Raw genomic sequence first — 25855 nt, forward strand, 5'->3', positions numbered from 1 at the left:
TCTTCTGTCGCTCATTGATCTGCCAGGACAGATCCCTAAACAACATCGAACGATCTCTGTACACTTGTCCGATTCTCGTCTAAGACCAACCCAACAGCTCATTTTGGCCGTGAATCATCCGACATCTGTACATAGCCTTGGGCTGTTCCCCTTGCAAAGTGAATTTTCACTCTGCAAAGGATTAATCCTTATTTTAGTAAATGTACTAAAAACTTGCTTTGCAAAGAATACCCAACCACGTGCAAAGATATGTTTAGAAATACAACAAAAATAAAACATTAAACTCCTTTAGTTAATTAAATTTACTGTATTTACTTCAACTACAGAAATAAAAATACTGTGGCTTGCTTGTATGCAAATTTTTAACCTGTTTCCCAGCATGTTTAATTTATACCTTGTATATATATATATTCAATTTTGCAACTAATTTATTACAATTTTCTTTTTGGTTGCTGCCATGTGACATTAAAATTCTATATCTTGCTTCCAAGTTATTCTGTTAATGCTACAAGAAACTTTTACAGGCTGCTTCCATGTAACATAGGAACATAAGTAGAAGGCAAACTTCTTTGCATGTTAGGAACATAAAAAGCTTCAATCCTGCTTGACAAGGCAACTCACTTGACTTGGTGTTTCTTCTTAGTTCTGCCTTGCCATTGTTTGATTTTGACTTTTATGCCTTATTATTCCATTGCCATTTTCAGTGCCCTTTCTATACCCTCAAATGGGCTGTAACAATTTTGACCAAATCATTCTTTAATTCTAAATAAAATCCTAAAACAATTGGGTATTTGTTTTTATGTGGGTTATAATACAACCACCCCCACTATGTTATCAGTGCTACACTGTCTTTAGGTCCATTTTATTGCTGCTTTTTAACTTTTACTAGTGCTGACAACAAACTTTGTGCTCTTGAACTTTTTTTTGCCACTTCAAAGAGTGTGTGCGCATCACTCTTGGAAGAGTTTTCCCATGAGAATGCTTGTCTGATTCCCACTACATTATGAAAGACCAAGAAAGAAGTGGGCTACATAGAACAGAATTAATGTACTCATGAAAATCACACGTTATTGCATTTTGTTAATCAGCAAGAAAACCAAATTACTGTGCATTTAGATATATATTTATGGGAAAAAGTAAGTGTATCCCATGGAAATTGGTAACTTTTTAACATGGCTGGACTGCCAAACATTAGTACTTCATTTAAACAATACTGATGGTCATACTTGAATTCTGTATAACCAGTATTGTTGGTAGCTAGTATTTTATGTGTTTTCAAGCTTACAGTGCATTCCAATAAAGGGGACCTACACTTAAAGCTTAGGATAGGGGAGGTAGGGAGGCCCTAATGTAAGAAAAGGTACTAGTCGCTTGGAGCCAACCGATCCTATGGCACTTCCAGGTTATGTGACCTTAACCTAGACATGTCAGGTCACATTACCTGCAGCCAGTTAGTAGTGTGGGTGCCAGTTTGCATCTACAATAATTGTTACCTAAGACACTGCTGATATTAGCATCCCAGTGCATGCCCATTCCAACCAGGGCTTTTGGTCCTGAATTCAGATGTTGTATGCAAGTGTAATAAACTGTGCATGTATAAAACTCAATCCATGTCTACGAGTACAATATGCTTGAAAATACTTGATAAAGTGTAAACTATAAATGTTTAACACTTTGTTGTGTGTCATAACTAACTGTTCTTTTTATAGTACAACTAAAAGTTACTTTATGAGAGTCTGAACAAGGACAAAATCAAGTTTATATGTGATGTACAAGTCTTATAAAAAAAAATATTTACTTTCCTTTACCTTGCTTGAATAAGGTCCAAATCCTGCTTTACAACACATCCCTTCCAAGACACTGCATGTTAGTAACTGACTCTATTTGGGGTTTAACTCTGGTCTACCTGGTCTTAGTCTGTTACCTTGCATGGGCACAACTTAGACTTTCGATTGCTTTCCTGATGTTTTCTTAGTGATCCCTTAAGCCTGATTACTTGCTTCTGTTTCTGTCCTCTGATCAATCTGGATGGTTTAGTTCCAATTTAAACCCTGCAGCTTCCTGTTTTCTTTACCTGAAGATGGATTATCCTGTGACTTTGCTTTTCTCATCTATTGCAACTGAACTAATCTCAACTTGGACTTGGCATTGACTTGCTCTTGCTCGATTGACCAGCGGACTTACCTCTGCTTCTGAGATCCATAGATACTTATCCATTTCTCTTCTCCATTACTCGTTCATTGCGCGCTGTGTGCTCCGGCTACTGGTCCCACACCAAAGATTCCTGATACTGCATCTCACATTTGCTGTACCGATAGCCAAGCACCTTGCAACATACCATGCCTCTGTAGTGCAAGCAGACACAGCTTATGTGGGAATGACAATTGAGCTCCGAGTTTAAAAGCAGTGCAATGGTTTTTTAATACTGACCATGGCGGTCTATGTTTGCAGAATGGGTGTTGAAATGGCCACCCTTAGTTTCTAATAATACCAATTGACTCCCTAGGAAATAGAGTTTTGCCACTCCCTAGGTTATTTAGAAATTAAATATTAGAAATATATTTTTTCTCTGGGCTGACAGAACATTTAAAGACTATATGATGTTTTGGTGATTTAAAGCTTCCATTGGTATTTCACATGAATTTTAAATTTACCTGATTTAGGATTATTGATTTTTTTTGTATTGTCTCCCATTGGAAAACATCTTATCAGCATTTAGGCCTGGGTGAGGTCAGGGTTACTTTAATACATTGGTCTAGTTAGGGAAAAAGTTACTTTTCAGCAGCACCCCAGGTTTCATTATAAAACACGAGGAATATTCTAAAGTTTCATGTCTACAGTATAGTCATTTAGTAAGGAGATCAGTACATTTTCCTCTTTAACAAGAACGAAGCTGTTCTAGGTTTTATGATAGTTTTGGAATGGAAGATGTGTTTATAGTTAAAATTCAGGCACAGGTTTAATGCTGTATCAAATGTTTGAACTTGGATTTACATTCAGACGTGCACAGAATTAAAGACCTCTTGAAAGTTACAGTTAAAATTACCTGATAGGGGGCCAATTCTTTTTTTTTTAATATATTATAAAATGACTGGAAATTTACTATTTGAAATCAATAGTCTCTTTTCTCCTTGGTTATACTTAATATTTGAATTGGGATTTTTATGACCTTTAGCATTGGGCTACCAAAATTAGTGGAAACACCAGAATGTTTATTTTTTTTCCTTTCACAATTTAAAAAGTCTGTATGATTTTAAATATTTACAAAAAATATTTTCACTTTTTCTTATGCAATGTATCATCCCATGCTGTTTTGTTATAGGTGATCAAATGAAAACAAAGTTTTTAGAATAAACTGAAGGTTCATTCCACTCAATTTTTTAAGCCAGGTGGGAAGAAATTGTAGGCAGGTGGCAGCCCCTGTATTGTTACCCAATTCATCAGTAAGCACCAAAAAGCAGCTGGATGGTTACTAAAAATTGCTGGGTGGTGCACCCGGCTAGAAGGGGCTGGGGGAGAACGCTTGTACCAGTTAGTGGTCCAGTTTTTCATGTAGGTATTGCCGTAGCACCAGTTAGAAAGACTCCCTGTACTTGTTTATCTGCCAGTTATTTTTTTGCATGTTTCAGATGCAGGACTTTTATTCCCAGCCATACCATGCTGTCCCAAACATAGGGCCTGATTTAGAGAGAGAGAACTGGAAAAGAACTCATCATGAGTGATCCAGCAAACCTGTAATGATTTCTTAAAAAAAAATTCTATTGGCAAATGTTTATGACTTCATCCAGATCTGTCCCTTTTGCTGGATCACCCAGGTTCTCTCATGATAGTGATTCTCCAGGCAAAGAGAGTCTAAAAGTTTAAAGTTGTCAGTACACACTAACTGACTTCAGTTCATTTGTAGATACTGTATTTTGAAGATGATTGATTGCACAGGAAGGAAAGACATTTGATTTTACTGCAAGAAAACTTTTAAAGTAAATTTAAACCCAGCAGCAAAAATGTAGTATGTTGAAGCTTACCAACCCTTAAATGTGGTAGCTGCATGATTTTTCTTTTTTCCTGGTAATTTCCTGGTAATTTCACCTGGTAATCCTCCAAGTAACATACATTCTGGTTTAGGGGGACAACACTCACTTACTGTACCAAATATATAGGATTGTCATGATCTGAAATCTAGAACACCTTTATTTTTTTAACATGCATTTTCTTTTGCATTTTCCAACTAATAAAGAGTTGGTGACAGTGGTATATTTTAAAGACAAAAGGGAGAAGATAACAAACTAACATTGTTAGGGTTTACATACCCTTTAAAAAATATGAGTTTGTTTACAGGAAAATTTTACCTGCATTTCAGATTCTTGTAAGCTACTGTACATCAATTGGTTCAAGTTGCTCTTCTATTTCCGTAGACTTCTATGGGGAGATACATTCTTCTAACATAATCAAAAGCCAATCAACACAGGCCCAAAGGTAAACTCAGTGAACTTTATTATAGCTGCATTTTTTTTGCTGGATAACATTAAAGCAGAACTATAGTTATGCTTTGAAAATCCGCAATCAAAAAGGGACAAGCGTTCCTTGTGCAATAAAACATACTTGTCTGTCGCCATCTTTTTAAAACACTCTGAGCTGTGAATTCTCCACGCAGTGTATGATGCCAAAATGTCCTGGGTATAACTGGATGAACTTATGCATGCATGTCATCCTGGCCTAGGCAATTAAGCTGTCCAAAGATGAGGACACATCAAAAAGATGGAGGTGCTCACAACGCAATGGGGACAGTTAGGTGAATTTATTATTATTAATACACAGTATTTATATAGCGCCGACATATTATGCAGTGCTGTACAAAGTCCATAGTCATGCAACTAGCTGTCTCTCAAAGGGGCTCGCAATCTAATGTCCATACCTTAGTCATATGCCATTATTACAGTCTAAGGGCAATTTTTGGGGGAAAGCCAATTAACCTATCCATATGACTTTGGGAGGAAATCCACGCAAACCCAGAACTCCTCTTTTTACCCAGTGGTCAGGCTGTAGGTTTGTAAGAGGTCACAAAGCAAAAGGTTGCATTTCAGGCTGATCTATGTCATACCTTTGGGAAGGACTGAACAGTCACCAGAATTTAGATAATCATGTCCATCTCAGTAATCATTCTAGTTCAGGATGTGGATGCTAACCCTAAATGATGGCAATACCAAACAGATAAAGGCATTTTCAGGGAGTACTGTAATCTCAGTGGGAGGCAATAAGTAACTGTGTTACAGTCATGCATTACTTACCATTGAAGTACATAATATGTTAAAATATATCTAATGCTAGGTCCACTTTCAGCTCCCCCTTAGGCTCCATCCAACAGTGTAGTGTAGATGCTTCTCTAAAGGTCACTAAGCATATTTTATAGGCCAGCTGTAGTTAAAATGTAACCAACCCTGAAAATGTAATTAGGAGTATTCCAAAAACATTTGCACACTTCCTTTCTTTCTTTCGGGTTCCTTGAGAACCAGCAACCTTTCGGTCCTATCTGTAAGCCATGTGAATGTTTATGTCATCTTAAAAAGGCTTTGTACCTGTGGTTGGGTCCAAAAGATAACTGGAGGCTTTAAAGTTCTGGGTTTAGCACAGGTTGCCTGTAGCTTAATTTCCTTACTTTTCTCTTATTCTGCTTGTCGTGGGAAGTGTTTTGTTTGATCAGTTGTATCTCTAGATATCCATATTTTTGGCAGTATAATAAATGGTCTGTATTTATTTTTTTTTTATATATTCCCAACTGTTCATCCTTTGGGGCTTTTTCACACCAATATGCATTAACATGCTCGCTTTTCTTCTGTATTTAAGCATTTTTAGCATTCTTCTGTATTTTTTTTTTTTTTTTATTTACAGATTCGGCTTTGTGTTTTAGCTAAGGACAATGGATTCCTCCTGTTTATATTTTATTCCTGGAGGAGATATTTAGAAGTAGGCACTGCACTTGATGCACAGCTGGGCCTTCAATGCCACTGTACAAAGGTTTTATTCCAAAATTCACATGACACTTTTGCTAATATACTGTGCCTGTGTGTGTATTTGTAAAAAGGGTTGGGGCAAAATCAAAACACCTACAGGGGTGCAGTTGCAGCATGATTTTGTTCCTTTGAAAGCAAGTTTTAAACCAGTATTTCTCAACCAGGATTTCTCCCAAAAGTTGCTCGGGGTTCCTTCAGCAATTTGTGTCTCTTAGATCAGTTTAAGTGACACCAATGATCTTTTTGGCTATCAGTAAAGGTGATATTCTTCCCAATAGCCAGCAATGTAAAAGAGGAATTATTTCCACTGACCATCACACTGCTGTACTGTAAACTGTGGATATAGTAAATATATAAAGACTTCCCTGAAGACTTGAAAGTTTTATAAGGGTTCCTTCATGTTAAAAGGGTTGATAAAAGCTGTTTTAAACAATAAAAAACCTCTTGTAAGCATCCCAACCAACAGTGTTCTTCTTTTTCCCAAACCCAGTCACCATAATTTTACCTGAACAGCATAGTAATTATAGTTATCAGATTATGGTAATTTTTGCAATGATCTTAAAAATCTTTGTGGTTTTAGTTTTTTTTCAATATATGTGTGGAAGAAGCATTGTCCTGAAAACCTGGAATGGATCTGCTCCAGGATTCCAAACATTTGCAAGCAAATTGCAAATGACTTCCAGGTTTGCTGGATCACCCAGCTTCACTTATGATAGTGTATCCTCTCTAGCCTGGGGGAGCATTAATAAATCAGGCCCAATGTGCTTTAGACGATGCATTAGGCCAGAACCCGCCTTTTTTCCAGACTGGGGGACATCCAGCTCCTCCCTCCCCAACCGGAATGTCCTTACCCTGCCTTTTTCTTTCTTTGGAAATCATTTCCTTCAAAGATTTAGATTCAGCATCATATGGGCATCAATAACTAGGGCAGTCGGCATGCAAATACAGGCTGACTAGGAACACCTATACCTTCGGATTGACATTCACTCATCAAGGCATTTTGATATTTCCACAACTCCTCCAAAGAAGCAACCCACTTACACAAAATGTATATGTCAACTGAAACAGAATACCATTTAGTTTCTATTGCACTCGGTGCCATGTTTAATTGCTGTATGATGGATGCTAATAAGGGCAACCTTAGCAGGAGAGACCAAACATTCGCCACCTGCTGGAAAGGTGGGCATTTTCAGTTGTTAATGGAATTATCTCATTATTTTCCTAACTTATGACAGGGTCACTTTAAGTGTTTAATATCTTGCTATGCAGTAGTAGGTTTGGAATTTTAAATTAAAACTTTAGGTTGGAGGTACTTCTTCATTTGGTGCAAAAGAAGCACAAAAAAAGAAACTAAAAAAAGCACTGGGCCGCAATTGGCTCAGAGGTTAGCACTTGCTCCCCGGTTCAGATCTCGGCCAATCTGCATGGAGTTTGCAGGTTCTCCTCAGGCTACAGTCCAAAAACATGCAGATAGGTTAATTGGATTCACCCCAAAAATTGAGACTAGAATTGGATTCCTCTTAGACTGTGTTAATGACATATGACTATGGTAGGGGTATTAGATTATGAGCTGCTTTGAAGGACTGCTAGTGACATGACTATGGACTTTGTACAGGGCTGCATAATATGTTGGCACTATATAAATACTGTGTAATAATAATAATAATAAAAAAAAGAGTAGCACTTGTATACTGGACTGGACATAGATCTCCCCTGATTTGATACATAATATTATTAATATTAAACAGTATTTATATGGTGCCAACATATTGTGCAGCGCTGTACATTAAATACAGTTGCAAATGACAAATAGATACAGACACAGGAGGAGGAGGAGAGGACCCTTCTTTGAATAGCTTACAATCTAATATCAGTATTTAATTATCATATCTTTGCTGCATGTTTTTTTTTACCCAGTTAAAGAAGAGCTCCACCAAGGCACAGGAACACAAGAGCCCAACTCTTGTTCTAATAATAAAGAACTTATTTTATGGGCTATACAAAGACAGCTCCACATGAGGCACATAAGGACAAAAGCACAGAACTGAATATAGCATGGACATTCAAAAACGTTTTCTGAGCTGTCCTCTGTGAAAAATATTCCATATTCTGCTTCACTTTGTCATCCCGGAGATCTGTTTCTATCTCTCCATAAAGAAAAATATAGGTCTGCTAATTCATTTATGAAAATAAATAGCCATATGCAGTAATTAAACATAACTCAATTTTGATTGCTGTGATTAAGTACTTTGCTTCTTTAATAAATATGTCTAAGGTGTTCTCCGCCAGGCTGCGAGACGAGCAATTCTTTGGCAGGTTTTGTGGATCTCCACTGTCTTACATATAACTGATTGCCATTGATCCGCTGCAGAATGTATTTTATATACAAAATTCTAGAAAGGTTTTTTTTTTTTTTGTTTCTAATGGACAAAGCTGTGTGAGGAAAGGGTTGCTTAGTTTTTCATTTGTACTTTACCACCTGTTCTAACAATAGAACAATGTTACCATTGGTATAGTGTAGTGGGGCAGGGCTACTTTCTATGACTGCCAAATTATACATTGTTTATTGAAAATTGTTTTATGTCTATAGATACAGTAAACTTTTGTGAGTCTTTGATTCTGAACTCTGATTGGTAGGCTATTAATGTTTGCTTTTTTGTTTTCTTTTATACAAGGATAAGCTTCTTGTGGGTTTGTTCTTTATGGTATGGAATTCTTGGCAGCCTTCTGGAGACTGTAAGGACTGCTGTTATGATTTTGGTTCAGTATATAATGTATTATAATAATGATATTCTACATTTTTAAAATTAGAGTCAAAACCTTTCATAAGTTTTGCAATGATCATACAATTTCGAAAAGCAATTTTTTTTGACCTGCTACATTCTTAAAAATGATATCTGTTGATCTTTCCATGAAGGTCTTTTTAGGGTAGGAAAGCATTGTCCTTGCTCCTTATTGTGCTCCGGGATTGTTACCCTGTCACATGACTTCTAAATAAGACTACAAGTGACAGATTTAATACATATTATGCCAGCATACTCCACTGTCACCACCATTAGAAAACACAAGTTGGGAAATGCAATGCTGCCATCATTGGCATGTATGTAGACAGAAATCAGCTACAGGAGTTTAACAGCAAAGGATGAAAAAAGTATTAACAAAAAAGCTATTGTGTTTGACAGACTGTCTTAGCAAACCGCAAGCTCTCTCCTAGATTGTAAGCTCTCCAGTTGAGGGTCCTCTCCTTCTCCTGTGTCACTATCGCGGTATTAGTCTGTCATTTTCACCCCCTGTTTAATGTACAGCACTGGGTAATATGTTGGCACTATATAAATACTGTTTAATAATAATAATCATATTATTAATAAATGACATTGTGTTAGACAATACATATACTTTAAAAATAAAAAAATATTTATAAAAAGTCTTTCTCATTCAAAAAGGGACCGTGCAAAAAAAATGCAATGCAACGCAGAAAATTCGGTCATTTTGCGTATATATGTATATATACATATATATATATATATATATATATATATATATATATATATATATAAATACCATGTTTCCCCCTGAAAAAAGACAGGGTCTTATATTAATTTTACCTTTGAAAACTGTATTAGGGCTTCTTTTCAGGGGATGTCTTATTTTTCTCATGTACAAAAAATCTTTAGAACTATACCTCTGTGTTACCTGTGACCTGTCAAATGTTATATGCAACAAGTCATGAAAAAAATTGACAAAAATGAATAATGGAAAAAAAAAAAAAAAATACTAGCAACGACCCTTTGAAAAGAGTCCACCAACCTCATAATAAAGTTGTAGTGTCACGGCCGAAGAGGTTAATAACCACCCTGCGATTTCTTGACCCCTTGCTCCAGTGCTTTTAAAATCTCCTGCCCTCTCTCTGCTCTCTCCTTCCTCTTGATATCCCTCCGCGTGCCACGTGACCGCACCCTCCAAGAAGCCAATAGGGCTTACTTTCGGGGTAGGGCTTATATTGCCCCCTTGATATATATTATATATATATATATATATTATATTATATATTTATATACAACCTGTGCACACTATGCCTTTTTACAAAGGTCAGGGCTCCAGACACAACAGGAGCACAGGTATCCAACACACCTATAAAAAAATTGCAGGTGGAGCTTTTTTTTCTATTGTTAACAGAGCCACCGATGCTTCTTCCCTCCTTGTTGATGCTTTGTGATTTATGGATTTAACTAAATGAGTCTTTAAAATTACATTTGCTTATTTATTGCTTTTTAAGGATGATGTCTAAGTGGAAATACAAGGTTTTTATTTTAATACAAATTTTTATATGCATTCCCGTAAGTGCTTATTAAGAAGCCAACAGACCAACAAAATGTGCATGTGTGTGGAGGTCTAAACCTCCAATTGTTGAGTGCTATAGTCAATATGTTTTTGCACCATTATAATACATTACATTGGTCCATTATCATATTAAGTTTGGTTCTGTACTGCTGGCAGTCAGTAGCTTATGTCCACATGGACCTTGACCCCCTCATTGTGCCAACATCAGAATAGTTCACAGATACATAGAAAGTTATGTGACTTGGCTTTGGTGTTTTTTCTAAAATTGGTTTGGGGTTGTTGTGTTATTCTTTAAATGAAAGTACTGTTTAACACCTTTACAGCTAAAAAAAAACCTTCCAATTAGCAGGTCCTTAATATTTAACCAGTGGTCTCCAAATATGAGAAAAGCTAACGATTTGGGGATGTTTGTAGTGAAAGTCCTTGTTTATTTTCTGTATACCTTGCTTTGAGCTTCTTTAGTAACCCCTCACTTCCCAGTCTGAAGATTTATTCCTTAGTATCTGCTGTATTTCTCTCTGTGTTCCAGTAACATTTGCTCAATACTTGCAGTTCTGCTCATGTTCTATTGTGTGAATTTTAAGCACAACTTTTTCATAGAAACTTTCTTTTAGATCAAGCCCAATGTAATTTGATTTTTATAAGAAGAATGTTATTTTGTATCTCCTGACTGAAAATGCAGGAGGTGTGAATTTTATCCCAGCTTCCATTTAAAATAACCTTGGCCCCAGTTTAATTGGGCAGAGGTTCCGTGTATCATTTATTTCTGTCCTGGTAACACTATGTACTATATGCATTGCACCTGTTCAGACATAAGCACTGCACATTATCCTATCACTAGTGGGAGACACTCCCTAAATATTGGCTTGTATTAGGCTGACGATTTTAGGAAGATTTTTTTTTGCCCACATCATGTCACATAGAATTAGGAAAAAAAAAAGAAACAAAACAGAACACAAAGTATATATTCTTTATATATATTTGGAGCTTCTTTTGAATGCAGTAGGTGATTGCACTTGCAGCAGGCAGTGCAGCTTTAAAATTATTGGGGAGAGCAATTATGCATTTCTCCATATTTTGTGACTGAATAGGCTGTGCGACCTCTGACAGAACCTGTTACATTAATATATAATCAGTGCTGAAAAACAATGCAAGAGCAGTGGAGGAAAAAAAAAAAAGGTGGGGCTGTGTGCTCTCTAACTGTTTGTGTCCTGGTCCTTTTTGGCTGCTATCTTTCCCAGTGTGTTAGTCAAGCAGTGTTGAACCTGTTGCTGCAGTAGCCGAGTTAGTATTTTGCTTGCTAGATAGAGGAAGGAGGGCTGTCTGGTGTCTGGTAGGAGGGCATTGTCTGTGTCTTTCTCCCTCTATCACACACACACATACTCTTGCTCGTTCTCTCTCTCTCTCTCCCTCTCTCTCTTTCTCTTTTCCACTCTCTCTCTCCCTCTCTCTCTCTCTCTCTCCCTCTCTCGTCTCTGTGGTTTGTAAGGTAGGTTGCAGTGTGTGTATATACACAACATCAAGAGCAGGAAAATGGACTCATTAGGCAGGCAGGCAGTCATTACCACTCACACTGTAGTTCCAGGGAGACTCCGATTTTGAGAAGACAAACTCATCTCTGGGGGACAAGGTAGGCCAGTTAACTTTAAGAGAAAAAAATGATAAAATACCAGTTTTATTTTTTCTTATTCACATTTGCTATTTGTGTTTTGGATTTTCTAAAGGAGTAGAGCAAGTTGCAATTACCATACCACCCTGAATTGCTCTAGATGTTTAATGGGCCTACCCAAAAATGCTATTTTATTTTACCCTTGTCCTTAGCAGATATTTGTATTTATGGGTGTGACTGCCTGTGTCATCGTCTTTACTTTTTGGTGTTTTGGAAATCACATATTTTGCTTATTTTCTCTCTTCCGGGCTCTCCTAAGCAAAATCATTATCACTGACTCGTTAAAACTGTCCCCTGTACATATTTTTTTTTCTGTCTGTCCTCTTGTGTCTGTTTATTTGAGCTCAGTTTGCCAAATAATATACTATATGCATCTTAATTTGTGCCAGGATGTTCCTTAGATAATTGCAAACTGTTTTCAGCTTCATAATGTTCCTCCGGCACTAGCTAATGTTAATCCTCACTGTATTGAAGTTTTCAAAATGTGCAAAATAAAAACATGAATAAAAAAAAGACTTAAACAGGTTGTTTTACATTGAACTTTTTTTTTTATTTTTGCTTTTTTATTATATATATATATTTATTTTGGACAGAAGCAGTGACTGCATTCCTCCCACCCCCAGATTTTTCTTCTAAATTGTTTATTTTGAAAATGGATGAGAGAATTAAAAGGGATTTAATATTGTTCATGTCAGCTTTCAACTTTTTCTGAGCTTGTGTTTCTCTGGCTATTGTGGCCAATGTGATATGAAATGAAACTTTGTAACAGGTAGCTTTGGAAAAGTGTAGAGCATTAGGTGTGTCTTGTATGTGTCTGGCAAAGAAAAAAAAAAGGGGGTGTGTGTGTCATTGTCCCTGGTATGGAGACCTTTTTAATATGTAAAGCCATTTTGTGAAGAGGGAAGAAAAAAAAAAAAGTAGATCTAAGGACCGAGGCTTATTTTGTGAATCATCGAGGAAAGGGCAGCATATTTTCTCTCCATGCCTGTGCCAGCCCTGGGTCATTGTTTGGAGGGATTTTTTTTCTTTTCGGCAGAGTTGGAGCAGTTTTACAGAACAGGGAAAGAAGTATACTAGAAATAAGCTTTTTTGTGTGTGCTTAGTCTCTGCTCTTCTCAAATCTCTCCTGGTGTAAAACTGTTGCTGTTATGAACACGGCTGGAGGCTGCTAAAGTATTATATAAAGTGTTGAGTAAAATATATATATATACATATATGGGGGAGATTATAATTAAAAATTAAAATTATGTTTCCCAAGTTGAATGCATTTTTTTATTTATTTTCTCTTAGCTGTGTTGCTTTTGTTTTTTTTTTTTTTTTACTCCGGGCCTTTTCCACTGACAATAATAATAATGCAATATCAACTTCTGTCCTTGTTATAAGCCAGTGTTTACTTGTTAGTGGCCACTTTATGTGAGTGCAACTTGCTTCACAGATAGCAGATACTGTGTGTCAGGTAGCTGTGAAAAGTTATAGTACACAATAACAGTGTTTCTATTTGGGCATATTTTTTTTTTTCTTTATCGCTGTTATGTCCAGCACCCCAGATATATTTAGCAGTTATATCACTGGCCCCTTCTCATGTTTAATAAAAAAAATCTAAAACTTTACAAGGGAAGCAGTGTCCGTAGTTTTTTTGGGCTTGATTTTCAGTGCCAAATGTTGTACTGGTAACTGTCGAGGCGTGGGATATATTATGTAAATATAGACTGGACGGATGAGTATAGTGGAAAACTACAGCCTGTGGCAGTACTAATCAAGAGTGATACAACAACTGGATTTTCAATTTGTTAAGAATTATAACACGACTGTTTAAAAGAAAGATATAAGCAGTGGGAATTTTATAATCCAGTGTGAAGTGACTGGTAACAGTTACTTTACCTTCTGTTTAGTTTGCATGACTTTGGCCTAGGCTGGATTTTTTTGCCTTTATTTTATTGGCCCCAAAAAAAATAAAAACATATAGTCGTTCATCGATTATCCTCGTGACGTAAGGGAATTATTAACAACACTTTTCACTATTAAAAAGATAAATGTTATGTCTTTACACATATCACACATTCTCGTGGACAGTTGACGTTTTTGTTTTTTTTAAAAAACACCTTTGTTTACTACACCGCGATATGGCGGCGGTCGCAATCGAAGCATTTATTTTGTTTTTTTTTTTTTTAAAAAACCTGTGATGAAGATTTTCATACTTATGACCGTGGTGATCTCATTTGACCCTTGCTTGCAGTGTGTCATCCATCTGTATTATATTTTATTAGTACTTTTTTTTTTTTTGCCTCCAATGCACACACCTCTCTTTTTGCAAAATTAGCCTTACCCCATTGAAAGATGGCAATTCTAGAATAAGTGATTAATCTTTACTTGTCACCATACATTTTTTACATGGTCACTATAGTGACTGATCACAAACAACCTTGCTTTGTCTTTTCTTTTTTTTTTTTTTTTTTAACCTATTGATTTACAATAGCTAAAGTCACAAAATGTTCTGTTATATCCAAAAACAATCCAGCCCCTGTATATTAACACATTTTTATTATTATTTACTCTTATACCTGTATTTGATGAATGTCTAAAGATATGTTGATGCAAAAAGAAGTATTATGTATATTTTACACAAAATGGGTTTTATTTTATAAAATTAGTATAGCGACAGACAGGTGCAGGGCTGCAAGGGGATATTAATTGAAATTTTATAATGATAATGTTTATAATTTCTATCATTATCCTAAACCTTAGGTTGACGTTTTGGACTGTGCTGCCCACTTGGGGCCTATATGCTGCAAATACATTTGTAATACTTTTTCTGAAGAGATAGACATTTTCCTTTTTTTTTTAAATCCACCCCAGATCTAATTGTTTCATATTGAATTTTTTTTCTGGAATGTGTTTTTCGGATGTGTAAGGTAAGCCAACACAGAATTCTTTCATTAAAATGAGCACCTATTTTTTTTTTTTTTTTTGCTTAAATTTTTTTAACTCTTGCTTATACTCTTTTCTTCTTTGTGTAGTTTGTTTTTGTTTTTTAATATTGGTGGCAAATTTGTAAAATATTGTATTTTGGTATCTAAATGTTTCACCCGATTGAAGTGATATGCCCAAATTGTCAGTAAAAATATTAAGCAATGTGACTGGCACCCTGTATTCACATGACTGTATTAAAAGTTATACATTACCAACAAGGCATACGAGGTTTATTTTATCTTGTTTTATTGTTTATCTCAAAGTTCCAGAGCTGAAAAGAGTGAAAATCATGCCAAGATTTAACTGGTTTTCTGTAGCTTTACCAACTCATTTCACCTCTTCCGTTGTGCTGATTAAAAAAAATACATTTTATTAATAGTAATATGATTCAGATATAGGGAACTGATACACCTGAATTCTGAAAATGTATTATATTTTTCTTATGTTTTTACAAATTTAAAAAGACATTTTGCATGATTTGCATGCGACTTAAGTCCATTTTTGTAGTCTGCTTTGCCTTGTATGCAGAGTCCCGCAATATATGAATCTGCTTCTTAACCCCTTTTCCAGTCAGGCCCACTGTTATAAATACATTACTGTAATACGGTATTTACACACATTTTTCTGTAAGAAATCATAAGCTGCGTGCATAATATTATCTTATTAGTTAATACACAAATATGCAGATTTTTCTTTAGGCTGCTCAAGTTACCTACTTTGGCACTGGTGTGAATTTTTGGATGACGTGCAGGGCCAAGTTCTTGCATTAGCAGTGTTTGAAGAACTTTACCTATCGTGTTAAATCCTTCAGAAATAGATACATTTAAAACTGGTCTGTTAGAAACTAGATTAATATGTGAAGTTAAAAAAAATATATATATGTGGTAAGTGGGCTTTGCAAGCTTGTCCATTATGTTTATGTGAACCTTTGGCTAATATTTTGCAGTTATTTTGATATTTTTTTCATTCCTTTCATTATTAAAAGTGTCTGTATTTAGGAATTTACAGAAAGAAAAGTACTATAGCAAAAACAAATATATGTATGCATCTATAATAAATATGCACATATGTAATTTATTTACATATTATATTTAGGAACTGGGTCAGTAGTTTTAGACCACAAGGTTTTTGATGATATGTGTGAACCATTTGCTATTATAATAAATAGCATTTATGAGTAGTTTTGGATGTAGTGAAGAAACTAGATTTTAATTAACTTATAATCGGCGGGCAGAAAGTTAATTTTCATTAGTAATATATGGTGACCAGAATATCAGGTAACCCTTTTAGGAAATAATGTTTCCTTTTTGCAACTATGGAGTAGATTATTAAAAGAAGGCCATGGTTACTAATTTTTTTTTTTAGATGTGAAGCTAAGACACATATTAGTGCTATGGAGCCCAGTAAGATTCCAAATCATAGGGAAACATCAGTAATGGTGTTATGAAAATTCCAAAATATGTTTTTTACAGTAATGGTGAAGTCCATTACCACTAAATTAGCTAGACTGGCATCATAGAAGCTAAGTGATTCTCGCTAAGGACAGCATCAATACGTTTGCCTGTTCTTTGCTCAATCTATTTTCGGGTATTCAAGCTTCCTCTCACAATCTTTAAACATGCTGAGATATTAAATGTCTGCCACCATCACTGGTCCAAGTATATCTTGGTATAGCCCTGTGCCGACAAGCTTTTGTTTGCATTAGGTCTACTTCTATCCCATACAAGTCTTTGGGGATGGAAAACTAGCTTTATGCAAGTTGATGCAGCTAAGAATTCGTCAAATACAGGTCAGAAGGGGTTTAAATGAATGTCAGATTCACCTTTCAAACTCAGAAGTGATCTCGGTAGCATCTCAAACTCAAAGCCCAAAACTCGTTAGCACAAACCTTTTAGCCTATTGAGGCCAGGAGGTATAGAAGGCCCACTTTTTTTTGTGCAGGTTTTAGCTAATAGCTCTAAAAATGGCACACATTTAAATAGAAAGTTTGTCTCTCATAGAGGGTTTGCTGCCAAGTGCGGGTTCAACAAACATAAGTTTTGTTTCCAAGTTCAGGTTCAGCAAACACTGAAGGGTTCTCTGCCAAGTTTGAATTCATGAACATCAAAAAATATTTTCTGAACCCTGCATAAACCAAACCTGGGCACATCCGTCTATCACTACTAGGAGAGATTCTTTGTATATGGCCTGGCTGTATTTGTGTTTCTCAGTCATTCCTTAACCTGTGTCCTACTTAAAATTTTAATTTGCAAAATTTGATGCAGTCATTACTAGTATTATATTAGTAGTGTGTGTGTATATTGGGTTCTGTTTAAATAGAGAAAATCTAAAATTCAATTGGAAGGCATCAAAGTGAAGCTTGCACTGGAAAATCATTGTCTACATCTCCAATCCAAACCAAGCTAAAACAATTTAGTAAAATAGAAAAGGTTAATAAACCTCTACAAGACTGGAGAAGAAAGACTATCATGGGAGAACGCGGGTGATCCAGCAAATCTGCAGTGGATCTGGTCCAGAATTGAGAACATTCCCCAGCTACTAGTAAAAGTTTTTAATTCATTCATTCCAGGTTTGCTGGATCACCATGATAGTTTATCTTCTCCAGTCTTGGAGAGCTTTATTAAATTCAGGTTCATTGTCCCTGATTTATTAAAGCTCTCCAAGTCTTTAGAGGATACACTTTCATTAGTGAAGCTGGGTAATCCAGCAAACCTAGAATGGATCTAATCCAGAATTGTAAACATTTGCTAACAAATAGCAAATGACTTTTAGGAAATCCATTCCTGGTTTGCTGGATCACTCAGCTTCACTGATGAAAGTGTATTCTCGCCAGCCTTGGAGAGCTTTAATAAATCAGGTCCGATGTGAGAAGACTCTCTTGCATTGTGTTGGTGTGACTTCTTTCAAGATTATACAGTATGCTTCAGGAAGAAGGTGATGTTACCCCTTGCAGTACAGAAGCTAGGAAAAGGTAAGTATGATAACCTCTTTTCCTTTCACTGTATATCTCAGTAAAGCTTTTTTTGGACAAGGTTTGTGAATAAATACAAAAAGAGGGTGCTTCATATTACGGGATTTGCTTTAAATTGAAACTTTACTACATTCACTAACATTTTTTCATTTGGTATTGTTTTTTTTTTCCCATTTATCTGCTCCTCCATCCTCCTTAAGCCATGGTAAGAATTTAGAAGCACAGGCTTAAAGCATGCCATTCTATAGCAGGAAATATGGGAACAAAGATAGGATCTCCAAGTATTTGTTTTATAAACACTGCCATGTTGTTGAAAAATCATCCACCTAAATAAATGGTAAATAAAATAAATGTTAAATAATATACCTTGCAAGCATCTTATCAATACCCATGGCAAAAATATAAACAAAGATAAGACTCACTGTTAGCCAATCAAAGAACAGTGCTGGGAACGTCTGAAATTTTCACTCAAGATTTTTGCTGAAACTAAAAATAGTGAGCCAGTTATACAGGGCATGAGATTTCATGAGATATATTTTGCAGGTTTGGAAAGTTATAGTGGACATCAAATTGATACTGAAATGTAATTTTTAGTAACACTCAAGTACTTATAATGAACGGTGGATATTGCAATGTGCTCTCCAATACTCAGTTGTACGTTAGGCTACATTGTGCTCACCTTGACCTGTCTCATTCATAAATTCTGGTCCACAGTGTTTTCTAATCTGATCACTATAGAGCTTTTTTTGCTAATAGGACCAAAGAGCGCTCTATGATTTGAGGAGATCCAGTCAAATAACTTTTAGTGAATCCTCATTGCAGATACAGCTGCGTGTCAATGATGTCAACATCTAAGAAGCTATAACAGCAGTAATGGTGATATCGCTGCACTGATTTCAGCGCAGAAGGAAGAACATTGTCACTCTATTAAAGGAAGTTTATTTCCGTTGTTTCTACTATCAGGACAACAGGTTTTTCCAAAGTGTTCCATGGTGTTGTTAGGGAGCAGTCTTTTTTGGTAAAAGCAGCTTACACCACATATGCAATTTTATCTGAATATATAGCACACTATATTAAATATTATTATTATTCTAACAAAAGCAGGCTTTGCATCAATTAAAAAGTATGCAACATGACGGCGTAAAAGATGAAGATTGCAAATTGCCTTACAAGATGCTCCTGCACTGTACATTCTTGTATGGAAAAGGGTCTTAGCTTTTCCATGATCTTTATATATAAAAACCTCATAATGTCACCTGGATCTAGGGTAGCCTGGAAGTCCTGGGGGTAAAAATTATTTTTTTTTTATTTTTAATGCCATTCCTGGAGTAGTACTAATCTGGAGTGGGGGTTCTCATTTTTGTACAAGCTTTGCTAAAAAATTGAGCTAAAATTATGCCGATTATAATTCAACAACCTAAAAAAGCTGCTTATGGTTCTTAAAGGTTCATTGGCAAGTGCTTTTTAGACTGTAGATTTTATTTTGATACAATCGCAGATTAAAATTCAAAAGTTAAAGGCCATGACACTTTTTGCTCAAATGAACTTTTTTTCCTGGTCCACCCACATTGTTTTTAGTAACTGGCTCATTAAAGGATTCAGATGCCCCTAATTAATTTTAAGTCACTGTGAATTTGTGCTTGATAAAAAAAAAAGCTACATTCCTATTACTACTTTTTTGAGGCTTGCTGTTGCTGGTGGGCGAAAGTGTTTGCATTTAACTAAGCAAGCCTTATACTTTGATCTAGGAAGTAAGCAAAGCTTGGGTAGGTTCTTCCCCATTTGTAATACAAGACCTCAGTAAATACAATGTTTCAAGTCATTACTGATGAATCTGTAATTGATCATAGAGATAAGTTCCAGGTATAGTCCCCCTCTAGAATGTTACATGTAGTCAATCAGTAGTTCAGAACTATTCTTTTGTTAAAATGTTTTTGGAACCCTCCAAAACTATATACAAGAAATCTGAGCAGAAGGGGATATCATTACAAATGTATTTCATTTCAGAGCTCTGGGTAGACCAGTCTATAGGGTAGAGCCACATTTCGTGTTCTTAATGCCTGTAGAAAAAAAACTTTGGCACCATATGTGTTTAAAGTTATAGGAAACCAATAAAAATGTTAATTGTACCTAGGCAATATAATGAACAATTTACCTTTTTTCTTGCTAAGTGTTGTTATTGCTGGACAGCAAGATCTACCTGAGGAACTGCACTAGAAGGACCTCAGTCCATTTGCTTTATCTGTTCTGTGGATCTGTGCTTCCTTCACCTGCTGAGTATTGTTCATTACCCCTTAAGTCATCAAATAAACAGAATTACACAGGCAGCTCCAATATGAGGAAGCCCTTTCATTACCAAGATGACCGCCTTCGCATGGTGCAGAACAAGATATATTTAGTAATATGGAATCACTCAGCTGTAGGTATTGTAAAAGAAATACTGGTGAATAGACAGTTGCAGTTGTTTGGTTTAACTCAAAAAAATGACTTGCTGCAAGTATCTCAGTGTCAATGGAATATGATCGTACCATGTAAAAGACCACAAGGTATACCCAATTCCACCTACTTATCTGGTCTAAATTTCTAGTGGCAGAGCACTGATGTCTGCGTTCAGACCTCGCAAGACTTCCCAGCACACCTGCTACACTGCTTCTCTCATTTTTCTTTTAAGTATTGTTTGCCATCACATTTCTTCAACTCATCTGCATCCTATACCCCTATTGGTTTTGTTTGTCCAGTACCCCGGGATCTACCCTCTCTAACTTAGGAGCTCGGAATTGACTGCTGGATGTCCACCTGCCCAAAAGAGACCCTAATGATGTCTTTAAAAGCACAGCAAGCGCATTTTGCTAACGGAATAATGAAGAGCATTATAGCATTATAAATTTTGAACTGTAGTTGTGATTCCTAAACTGTAGCACCTGATCAGGGTTACCATATATCTTGAAATGGATTATTAACACCTCAATAAAACAGAACAATTTGTAGCTAATAGTTAATCCAAAGACAATTCTCTAATACTCTTTCTATTAATGATTGTCTGGATCAAATGTGATGTCTCATGATTAAACCCTGCAGAGAATTTCTCAATCCATAGTAAAACACAGTTATATTTTTTTGGACCTCCGTTATCGAGTTATATTGAGGTTCTGCTGTAGTATTATGGATTAAATCTATATCCCATAGCTGCTCCGGAGAGCCTCTTAAAGCTCGTGTCTTTCCAGAATGTTACTTATAGTAATTCTTTAGTGGGTTGTTTCTTACACAGAAGGCTTTGAAACCTGAATGCCTTCTTTATTCTTAGCATGTTATATTGGCCCTGATTTGTTAAAGCTCTCCTAGGCTGGAGAGAATACAAATTTATCAGTAAAGCTGGGTGATCCAGCAAACCTGGAATAGATTTCCTAGTCATATTCCTATTACAATTCCCTTTTCGTTAGCAAATGTTTTCAATCCCGGACTAGAACCATTCCAGGTTTGCTGGATCACCCAGCTTTACTGATAAAATTGTATTCTCTCCAGCCTTGGAGAGCTTTATTAAACCAGGCTCAATGTGAGAATTTTAGTAAACCTTACAGAATAGTCCTGACTGCGTCTGTTCCTTATACACAGATTGTCCAGAACATTAAAACCACTGACAATTGAAGTGAACAACATTGATTATCTTACAATGACACCCGTGAAGAGGTGTAACGTGTGAGACAGCAAGTGCATAGTCAGTTCTTAAAGTCAGACGATAGCTAGAATATTGGATTAGAGCATCTTCAAAGCCACAGGGTCAAGGGTGTCCAAGGCACATTATTTTGCATGTTGAACCAGGCTTGCTCATCTGGTTAAATCCTCCAGGAGAACTACTCAACCCAACCTTTGAAAAACCCTAATGTTGGCCAAAAGAAAAAGATGCCAGAACAAACAATGTATGGCAGATTGCTGTGTAGCCACAGACCAGTCAAAATGCCCATGCTGAATCTTCTCCACTGCCAAAAGCACCTACAATCGACATGTGAGCATCAGAACTGGACTATCTAGCAATGGAAATTGGTAGCTTGAATCACGTTTTCTTTTAGTTCATTTGGATGGCAATGTTTATTTACTTGGGGAAGATGAGATTCACTAGACTGAGATTCACCACATTCACTAAGATAAGTGATGTATCTTTGCAAGAAGTTCACTTTGGTAAGAGCCTATATTCCTTTAGTAATACTACCCTTATGGCTCATCAGGTTAGAGCTGTTTTAGAACTACACAATATTAGGTTGTTTTAAAGTGGAACTAAACCCGCTATGCTCTCCTACGTGTGGTCTGTCACTGGATGCCACCATCTTCTTCCTTTGTCCATTCATGGGTACGATCTTTGGTCATCTTGATTGGCTGAGTGGATATGATGTAGGGAAGGTCATTCATTTCCTCCAAGTGCTCTGGAAGCCGGGATTGCCAAAGCCGAACTTTATAGCTCAGCTTTTTTGGCTAGTTCCCACAGCACTCAGGCAGGTAGGATGAACTATTACAGAAGGGCCATGTCCTGACCCTTTTCCCTGACCTGCTTGATTTGAACATTTTTAAAAGTAGAACTTTTCAGCTTTAATGTTTTGACCGATCAATAGATAAACAAGCAATTTTTATCCCTTGACTGTTGACTATTTTTAAAACATATTTTCAAATAGGAGCCAAATAGAAGGTCTATAAAGAGCATAGGGTCATCAATACAGATGTGTTGTATTTGTAAATAGAACTACTTGTTCTGTAATTCTTTATGTTTTGTCTATTACAAACAGAATAATACTTTCCCTCAATTATAAACTTAACCTATATCTAATAACTATGTTAGATAAGTAAACTGGAAAGCAAATAACATTTCTTGTTTTAGGACCCATCTCACAAAAGCAAAAAACATTTAAGCGATATTTGGTTGGCCATAAATAGTTGAAAATTGCATCTTTTGTAAATTAAAAGATAATTCCTTTGATTGTAAACTTTAAAAAAATTATGCATAATGACTACATCCTGCTTTCAGCTACATCTCATATAGCCTCCATCATGCAAGTTAAGTGTTAGATTGGCCATAAGCAGTCCAGTTCTACTCTAGAGTCTAGGATCAGGACAAAAAGGAGTACCCACAAAATCAATGATAAGTATTTGTGATGTCATTGGGAAACAAATTACCTTTTCTCTTTGCCAGACTCTCTAAAAACAAAGCTGATTGTGATTTCTGCAGTCTGCATCGGTAGGTCCTGAAACTACTGATAATTCCAGTCACTTATCTGTTTTCCACCTGAAGACTCTCTAGAACTGAATGATGATATTTTGGTCCTGGATGCAGAGAGTTTCCACTATTCAGATGAGCAGAAATTTGACACAAGGCAGCACAAAATCACTTCATCAAAATCATCAAACAGTAAATAGGCATATTGGGTGACTGTAATGTGGTAATACTCAGTAAAGTTGTTAGTTATTTTATTCTTTTTAGCCAAAAGAAAGACAACTCTAAAGATGTAAAAAAAAAATAAATAAGATAGAGCATTCTGGGTTTTTATAACGTAGTTGTTAAACAACAGTGCACCCCAGTATTTTATCCTTGCCTTCAGCAGTAACATTGAGCTATGGAAACTTGGCACTTATTAAAAAGAGAAGAGAAACTTGTTTGCCTTCTATGTAAGCATATCATCTCAAAATTCATATGTATACCAGCTAAGCAGTAGGATATTTTATTTTTGGAAAGTTGTATATTAACTTTCTGAAGTCTCAGGTTGCTGCCAGCTCACTCTGCTTCCAAGTAACGTCCTAACTAATTTACAGAAAGCAAGCTAAACCTATCAAATGGTAAAGTGCTGGATGAGACATACCAAGCAGAATCAACATATTGATGGCTTTGTCCTTGGGTGATGAACTTTGGTGATTTAAAGATATAGTCACATCAAACGTATCTAAGTTTTGCTGACCTGAGGATTACCTAATGTTCTCGTTCTTATCATATGCACCTGGCTGTTTTGCTGTGCAACCCTGTAGTTGTTAGTTGTTCTCATTTTCTTAATGGATTTGAATCTTACTTCTGGAAAATAAAAGTGTATGTGCATGCATTATTGGTTCATATTCCTCTTTCTGAGCTAAGTATAGCTCACGCATACACATGGAAGCATCAGAGGAATGTTGGACCAAATTCTGTGAGGTACCTAGAAGTAAAGAGCTTCTAAATTGAACTTTACTATATTCACTGTTATAAAAAGATAACCTTAGGCCTCCTGACTTTATCAGAGATTTAATTTTTCATCTAGACATAACTGTAGAGCAGCAGGTTCTCAACCCCACTCCAATTTAATACTGGAACGCACCTGCCTGTAATGTTGGAACACTCATGGAAAGACCTGGCTGCTTCGAATATGCAAAACTTCTAATTTAATAACAAAATTGTGAATACTGAGATGTGTTTCTTAGCTGTCAATCAATCCCAGGCCTGCCTTAGAAGTCTAAATGTAATTGGTAATGCAGGAAGCACAAATAAGGTTACTCAGCAAAGACTTTAGCAATTATCTTGCTAGTGATCTGTTAGGTTTCCTTGGGAATCTTGATGTAAGGTAACACATATAACTTTGTCTAAAGTAAATTTAGTAAAATTTTTCAAATATAGCATAAATTGGTCTTCACTTATCAACTTGTAGCTCAGAATAAGTTTTTAAGGGACAATTACCTCTTAAAAGGGCTTGCTAATTAGGAGGTCAGCAATAGCAATCATGATATTTTTCTTTTGACAGGTTAACTTTAAACAAAATAATTATAAGTAGAAAACACTATAGAATGCCAGTATTTTATATTCTAAAACCAATGGCTTAAATGTTTCAAGTCAAATACCAAATTTGTGAAATATAATACTGTTATTATATATATTATGATAATATAATAGCTGTCTCCCAGGTCTCTTCCCATTTCCTGGTTTGGGGACTTAATTGGTTCTGGTAGACAATGAAATAGAGAGGTACAGTTTGGCGCCTAATAGTGCCTTTTCTCCACCAACCGTTCTTGCTTCCCAGCCTTTCCCATTCGGAAAATATTCCTTCAGCCAAGTGATGCATATTTATGGTTTTACATGTTCTTAGCCATCTGCAAATGAACACCATGGGTTAGATAAGAACCTGAGAAAGGATAGGATGGTTTACTTTTACTACGTCTATGGGTCTTACTACGTCTAAGAAAACTTTCTTAAAAGTCTGTTAAAGTTTTTAGCAGTATTTTTTTGCAGTATCTGAAAGAATGAATACAAATAAATGGAAATTCAAATCCTTTTGACAGATCCAATACATGGATTGCTTTGTGTTCATAGTTTTTTTGCAAGGAGGTTACTTTTAAAAGTAAATTGAAAATCTTATTCCATAAATGAAACCAAACACTTTGCTACTTTTGCATTCCATGTTGTACATATAGAAGCCACTCTACTTGCAAACGAAAGCACAATTGGTACAGATAGGTACATGTTCTGTGCATTTTTTTGGCTTTTTTATGTAGTCTTGCAAAAGAGAAGCTTCCAGATGTGTCTGGCAATGTTAGTTCATGCAAGTGAGAAGAGATTTTCAGAGATTCTACCCCAAGCTTCGTTCTGTCCTTTTCAGGAAAACTGTGCCAGAATAAAGAACTGTCCAGATAACACAGCCTGTGTGCACATATATCCTTAGATATCATTAGAGCAACTCTGATGTTTAAATAACATGTTTTATTAATGTGCACTATTTTCTTTTCTTTTAAAAAGTAATAAATTATTTACAAAACTGAATTCAGGGGTACTTGCAGAATCAACTCGGGTAGATTCTAAGACTTATGCCTTGGGTTTAGAAAGATCTCTTGGGAACAAGAATTCTCCCATATCCCCAAAGGCAGACCTGTACTTTTCATTATTAAAAATGCAGC

The 25855-nt window shown here is 35.9% G+C and overlaps 1 protein-coding gene across 4 annotated transcripts in view; it reads left to right on the top strand.

Moving 5' to 3' along the window:
* The window catches only part of ZBTB20 (zinc finger and BTB domain containing 20), a 523160-nt gene that overhangs the window by 37206 nt on the left and 460099 nt on the right, over nt 1–25855 (top strand). For 2 of the 4 annotated variants that reach the window (XM_072398415.1, XM_072398418.1), the window contains exon 1: nt 11616–11979. The exons of the other annotated variants lie outside the window; for them this stretch is intronic. The gene's annotated coding sequence lies outside the window, so the exon portion shown is untranslated. Of the gene's footprint in view, nt 1–11615; nt 11980–25855 lie in introns of those variants that run through there. 4 annotated transcript variants of the gene reach the window in all.

Source organism: Pyxicephalus adspersus, chromosome 1 (genome assembly GCF_032062135.1).
Source record: "Pyxicephalus adspersus chromosome 1, UCB_Pads_2.0, whole genome shotgun sequence".
NCBI lineage: Eukaryota > Metazoa > Chordata > Amphibia > Anura > Pyxicephalidae > Pyxicephalus > Pyxicephalus adspersus.